The sequence below is a fragment of the Poecilia formosa genome, unplaced genomic scaffold (assembly GCF_000485575.1).
Source record: "Poecilia formosa unplaced genomic scaffold, Poecilia_formosa-5.1.2 Scaffold154, whole genome shotgun sequence".
Classification (NCBI taxonomy): Eukaryota; Metazoa; Chordata; class Actinopteri; order Cyprinodontiformes; family Poeciliidae; genus Poecilia; species Poecilia formosa.
Genome location: NW_006800093.1, coordinates 1,257,602 through 1,265,367, shown reverse-complemented (window position 1 = coordinate 1,265,367; position 7,766 = coordinate 1,257,602).

Genomic DNA, 7,766 nt, shown 5'->3' with positions numbered 1-7,766 from the left:
GACCGTGTTGCTTCATGTCTCCGTGTTATTTCGTTTTATTACCTTTACACCTCGCTGCAGCAAGCAGACCACCGTCAGTCTCTTACCTGATTTGGAAATGGGACCATTGCACTCCGGAAATTAAGGGGGCGCTATTTCCTATATTATCAGCGTTCTCCCGTTTAAATTTTCTTTTGAAATCTGTGATGTAGCTTCATCTGTAGGAAGGAGTTTCACTCTCAGCATGTATTTCAGCGTCTCTTTTTTATTTACTTTAGCGCAGCTCACAGCTTTTAACAAATTTCCTAGCTTTCTGTGTACTTTTAAATCTGCTTCTTTGTCGCATCTTTTCGGGCCTGCTACTGCCTCTAGTGGCGTGGGTAACACAACTAATATAATTATGTCACTAAACGAGAATATCACAAAATCTTTATTATTTACGATTAATTTCGCCATTTCTGGCAACGTGAAAGATAAATTGTCTTCAAAAATACCATATTTTTCTTCAGGATGTAGAGCTAATTAGGTGACATAAAGAACAACTTTATACATTATAAATAACATCTATATATCTCCATCACTTATAAGAGGAAGAAAAGAAATAAGACATGAAAAACAACATTATCAACAACAATAAAAATACCAAATACAAAATATACATAAGAAATTTAATGAGCAAAAGTCAATAGCAAACAAATTAATTAGGTTCACAGATGAATAACCAGGATTATTGTTATGGATTATTAATAATATGGATTATTGCTTGTTAAACAAGCAATAATCCATATTTTTCTTTTGTTGGTAGAGTCCTATATATAGGAAAAAATATGATTAAACTATTTAGTCTTTCAAGGTGGAAATGTTGCTTTGACTCTAAAACAATAAAATAAAACTAATTAATAGAATCATAATGTCAACAATTTGTGCATCAAGTAAACACTTTGCATGCTACAGGTAAATGTTATCATTTAATTTGGCTAAGAATAATTATTGCACTGTCAGTGAATGACTTCTAATAGATGTCGCATATTTACCAGAGGAACACAATAACGCCTTTATGAGCTCAAAGTGACGAAAAAAAAGGATGGATGCTCTAAACAGTTTAGACCAGCGGTTCTTACCCTGGGTTCGATCGAACCCCAGGGGTTCGATGAGTCGGTCTCGGGGGTTCGGCGGAGCCTCTGCCGCGGAGGTAAAAACACACTTGTGTAAAGTCATGATGACCTTAATAGTAGGTAATGTTGAAACCAATAACACAATCTTAATATCAGAGATTTTTAAATTCCATAACAACTTGTATACCTCCAAATTCTCAGAACAAAAATCTCTTACCTTTTTTTTAAAAAAAATTTAAACATTTATCCCTAAAATAGAAGATAATTTCAAAAAAACTTGTGACAACAATATTACGATAGAAGAACTTGATAAGGCTGTTAATTGCTTATCATTAAACAAAGCACCAGGTCCAGATGGACTCACAGGAAACTTTTACAAAGACTTTTGGGAAGACATAAAATTTGTACTACATCAAGTTTTTACAGAAATTTTTAAAAATCATACTATACTATCTTATATGAAATACTTGGGAACTGTTATAACCAAAAACCAAGAATCAACCTTAAATATTGAAAACAAGATTAAAGAATGTAAATCCAAACTTAACTTATGGCTCCAGTGAGACCTTTCTATTTTAGGATGAATTTACTTGTCAAAAATGGAAAGTTTATCAAGATTAATATATTCAACCTGTAGCTCTGCTGTCCCAAATAGCTTAACTAAAACTATTAACCAAATGAACATGAAGTTTATTTGGAGAAACAGGCCACACTACTTACGTAAAGGTCATATGATCAAAGAAATCAAAGATGGCGGTCTGAAAGTAATTGACTTTGAATGTCTTAACGGAACTCTTGAGATTAATTGGTTAAAATCCTGGATTAAAAATTCCCAATTATTTTTGGTATTCTCTCCCTGATTATATTTTTAACAAAATAGGTGGTCTAAAACTTGTTCTTTTAGCTTATTTCAATATCCATAAATTGCCCATAAAACTATCAGAGTTCCATAAACAAGTGTTACTGTACCGGAAATTGCTCTACGTACATAATTACTCGCCACACGGCTCTATCATATGGAATAACAGATTCATACTACATCGCAATAAATCCTTATTTTACAAAGACTGGATGGAAAAGAATATCTGGTCTGTTATACACTTAACGGATGTTAATGGTTGCATGTTAAACTACGAACAATTCTGTGCCAAATAGCACTTCTTTCCCCCAAAAGTTGAGTTTACAAAATTATATAATGCCTTACCAAAACAATTTATCAATCAGTTTAAAAATATAATTACATATTATCCGATGACCCCACAATTACCCAATTTATTTATTAATGGAATATCACTCACTGATCCAAAATTCAATAACCACACAATTAGAAACTGTTTAAATGAGACTTTATTCCCTGGGAAAATAAATAAAAATGACATTCTTTGCAAGTTTGATAAAAAATCAATTGAAAGGTTGAGAACTCTTTATTTAAAACTTCCCATTCAACCAAAAGCTAAAGAAACACACTTTAAAATTTTAAATGCAATTTACCCCTCAAAAGAACTTTTAAGAAATGGCTTTAATATCGATGACAATAGATGCTCATTTTGTGAAAGTGATGTTGAAACAATTGACCACGTCTTCTGTGACTTGACCACGTCTTCTGTGACTGCAGTCACACCAAAATATTTTGGAATTGCTTAGAAAGGTGGATCAAATCAAAAATTGCACTTCCTGAATCTATTTCGAGAGATATGGCAACCTTTGGTGTATTATTGAAAAACAAAACAATGGAAGTATGTTGTAACATAATATTTTGTTTGGCAAAATTTTTTATTCATAAAAAAAGAATGCTGAAATCATCTCCAGTGTTTAAACTTTTTTTTAAATTTGAATTCCAATTATATTTGAAATTTCTTAAATGTATTGGGTCATTTGAATTTGTGACTGAATTTTTAATGGAATTGCCCATCAATCTATGTCAATCCTAACATATAAATCCCCTTGTAGCTATTTCAGTTGTTTCATTATTATTATTATTATTATATGTTTTTATTTTTCTCCTTAGCAATCCTTGTGTTTCCTTTGAAATACAAATACTTCTGTATTTGCCTTTCTTGTTTGTATTTACCTTCTTTCAATAAAGTTTTATTTAAAAAAAAAAGTCGTGATTACGCGCCCCGCTTTGTCATCACTTGCCGCAGAGGATCACGTTACATTGTTTAGCCAATCAGTGCTGCGAAGAATAAGAAGGGTTCGGTGAATCCGCATATTCAACTGGGGGGGTCGGTACCTCAATCTTTATTAAACCACTGGTTTAGACAGAGTTGTTATTGGTTTCACCACTATTTACCTTCTATTTTTCCAAGTATTCTTAAAAGATTGTCTGTTAGTCTGCAGCTCATGTTACCAAACCAGCTGAGGAGATGAAAAGCTAAAGTCCTCAACAGTTAAAACTTGAGATGACTTAAAACTTAAGTTAAAATTTTAAGTTTTAAGATTTTAACTCATTGTTAAAAGGCTAACATTACTTAACTAGAGGTAATGTTAGCTAATGTTACCTCTAACTAATTTTAGGTTTTGCACGAGTTGCAAGACCCCAAGATCACTGGGTCTTCTTAAAAGATAGAGTGACGTTTCTTAAAAATGTAGCCAGTGTTTTCAGCAAAATTGAGCTGACTGTCCAGGAATGATCCAAGGTATTTAAAATTAGCCAGTTTCAACAGGTTGGCCAATGAGTGAAACGGCAACCACTTTCAGGTCTTATGTCATTTAATTAGCTCTATTTCCTTAAGACAATTAAAAGGTATGGTGTTTTGTGAGGGACTTTATCTTTTGCGGTTCCAGTTATGCGAGAATTAATAATAAATAATAAAGACTTTGGTATTCTGATTTAGTAATGTATTTATATTGGTTGTGCTACCACCACCACCACGCCACTAGAGGCAATAGCAGGCCCGAAAAGATGCGAAAAAGGAGCAGATTTAGAAGTACACAGAAAGCAACGGAAATTGTTAAAAACTGTGAGCTGCGCTGAAGTAAATAAAAGAGAGATAAAAGAGACAAGTTCAAATACATGCCGAGAGAGAAACTCCTTCCTAAAGATGAAAGAAAATTAAAACGGGAGACCGCGGATAAAATAGGAAATAGCGTCCCCTTCACTTCCGGAGTGCAATGTCCCATTTCCAAATAAGGTACGAGACTGTCAGTGGTCCGTCCCCGCCCCTTTCTGTTTGCTGCAGCGAGGTCCTTCTCTATGGACCTTACCACAGGGGCCGCGTTTCATTGGCTAATGGCCATTTCACGTCACTGCGCAGCTACCACGTGCGTGACCGTCTCACAAACACAAGCTACAGTAGTAAACACAAGCTAAAGTGGACGAGCAGACCGGCAGAAAGTTTTTGCGTAATGACTCGAAAAAGAATGGTTCTCCACTGTCAGTGGGGAATCTATCTGTACAGGCGATGTCAGGTATCCTGATCGTATTTGTGGAACTAAAATTCACAGATTTCCCAAATCTGAAACGGAAAGCCTTGCTTGGATCAAAGCTTGTGCACGACCGCATTTGCAACTCAACCGTCGTAGGATCAATAAGAACAAAGGAGCGTGTGCTGGTGTCAGTATTATTACTTTGCTTTCTTTGTGTTTAGTGAATGACCAAAAGAAAGTCAATAATTAACACATCCATTATGAATATCTTTTAGACAAGTACAGCATAATGGCAGTACCGATACAACTTCTACACCCTGAAGCCTGTCAGTAATTCTTGAGAATAGGGACAAAATGGGTTTTATTTTTTATTTTTTTGTTATTTCTCAACCTTATGTATGCAAATATGACAAATGATGTTTAGGAAATGTAAAGATGCTAAGGTACAGGCTCCCAGTTGCAACATTTTTTTTTAAATTACATTTTTAATCGACCTGACCTAGAACGTTGTCATCAGCATCTGACAAAAATAAATAAAAAATCATTTTTAATGACCCTATTAGTGATATTTTTACTCATTTTATAGACAAATGCTTCTCAAGAAGCAAAAGAAATATTATTTAAAACCAAAAACAACAAAAAGGCCATCTGACGGAGTTGACACAGAACTGAAGGTGGTGACAAACTAGTGAATAAAATGAAAAACTTGGTACATGTGAAGTAATGCAATTTATGTAAAATACATTAAAATGAATTATTTTCACATTTAAGTGAGATTTGACAATTTCACTGAAAGAGTCAGAAAAACTCTGACGGAGTTGACGTCTGACGGAGTTGGAAAAAAGCCAAACTACCTCAATTTATATGATGTTATTCTGAAGGAGATCATATTGCAGCTCATTAGGTCCATGAAATCTTTACAGTTTACCAAAATTAAGCTTTTATTTCACAAAATTTCATCAAAGTTTTGTTATGGTGTTGACACATCATGGTGGTGACAAGCAACTTAGGAATAAAACAGAAGAAAAAACTAAAGAATAACTTAAGCTTAGAACCTCTTAGCAAAGGAAGAAAAAAGACAACGTCATGGGGTCCTCAGAAGTTCTGGTTTCCCCCAATAATGCCTGATTTTTTTTTACATTCTTTTCATTTCTGACGGTGTTGACAAAAACTAGGGACAAATTTCAATGGAGTTGGAAAATATATAAAAATGATTTTTTAATTCAATTCATCGATACTTTCATAATTATTTATATGACTACTTTTACTTAATTGTCACAATATATAATTTTAGTATTTCTTTAATTATTTTAAACTATTATAATGTATTGAGTTCTGCTCCTGGACAAGGGCTTTTACAGACATCATCCACCAACTACAATGTTTAAAATAAAAAAATATTCAGCAAACACCAGGAAAATATGCATTGTTGTGCTCACATGACCCAGGTTAGTTTAGTCAGATATTTGAAAAAATTATATTTTGTGTATATTTTATTCAAATTTTGTGCTTTATCGATAGGACCTTTTTAGTCCCTATTCTCAAGAATCACTGATGTCTGTTACACAGTCTTATGTTAGCTGAGCAGATCAATATGCAATGTGTACAGTATCTGACATACATTAAAGATTTTATTTTACCTGAAAGGCTTTTTACTAAACTGTAATCGTGTTAGCCATAGACATTAATAGTATAGTATTAATAGTATTGATGTCTATGGTGTTAGCCACGCTAGCACCGAGTACCGAGTAACAGGCCTAGGCACACTCAATCATTTGCCAACAATAGAAATCACTGATTTCAAAAGTAACCCTCAGAACCATGAATGCCCGACTCTAAATTCTGGCTCTGGCTTTAAATTCTGGCTCTGGCTCTAAATTCCTGCTCTGGCTTTAAATTCCTGCTCTGGCTTTAAATTCCTGCTCTGGCTTTAAATTCTGGCTCCGGCTCTAAATTCTGGCTCCGGCTCTAAATTCTGGCTCTGGCTCTAAATTCTGGCTCTGGCTTTAAATTCCTGCTCTGGCTTTAAATTCTGGCTCTGGCTCTAAATTCTGGCTCTGGCTTNGCGAGAAGCCAAAAACGCTTTATCTCAGCGAAAGAAGTCAAAAATGGACTATCTGTGAATTTGCAGCTTTACATTCAGTTTTCAGCCTTCTTACTTTTTGGACAGCTCCGAAATGCTGAGCAGCACTAGATCTGGCAGTATGAAAGTGAAAACAGTTAATCTGCTTATGTTCCATATGATCTCCAAGGCAGGAGCCAAAAACGCTTTATCTCAGCGAAAGAAGTCAAAAATGGACCATTTGTGAATTTGTAGCACTCCATTAAATTTTCAGCCTTGTTCGTTGTTGGACAGCTCCGAAATGCTGAATCTGGCTGTTTTAAAGTGGAATAAGGTCTAAATCTTATGTTTCAAGTGATAGGTCCATCACAACCAGAACCCTGAAGTTCTGCGTTGCTGATGCAAATTAGCAGAGAAATGACCTCAGCTGCGGCCCTCCAGACCGTATGGAGAATATCTGCACTAGACCATAACCAAACAGATATTAACCTGTTATAAAGAGTAACTTTCCACTGGAAAGTGTTATAAGATTCCATTGCGGATCTTGGATAACTGTTGTGTTGTTTGTGGCTGTCAGACCAAGCTTAATTTGTGGCAGCATCAATAAATGTGTTTTTCTCAAAACAAAAGCAGTTGTTTCAATCCCCTACCGACATATAAGGAAACAAAAATAATTTAGCTAAAAATCCTAAACCTGAAGAGAGAACCCAAAATGCTTTATGTGTGCTCAGTTCATTGAGTGGACAAAAAGCGAAGGGAAGAAGACCCGCATCTGCATCTGAAGCAACTGAGTCAGTGAAGTAGCTAACTATGCTAGTGCGGGTTATTTGCGGCCATTTCATCAAGTCGCCATCCCTCCCCGCAATAGCTGTCGGTAACGGTAAAACAATATTGCCACATTTAAGCTGTGATAGCTGGAGTTCCTACACATTTTATAGCCTAATACCTCTGTGGAAAGTCGGTTAGCGAGTTGCTAACATTTAAACAAGTCGCGGTTCTGGTTAGCAGTGGAAGTCGCGCCCATAAATCACACAAAGCCTCATAGTGGCTAGGAATAAGGTGGATTGTTTGTTTTTATTGTTGTGTACTAATTATAATGGCCTCATTCATAATTTTTCCAAGTCTTTTCATTCAACCTCATGCATGTAAAAAGTAACCGCTAACACAGGTGGTAGCATTTCCCAAAAGTTTTACTCAAGTAAGACTACAACTATTTCAACTTATTTTGATTGAAGTACAAG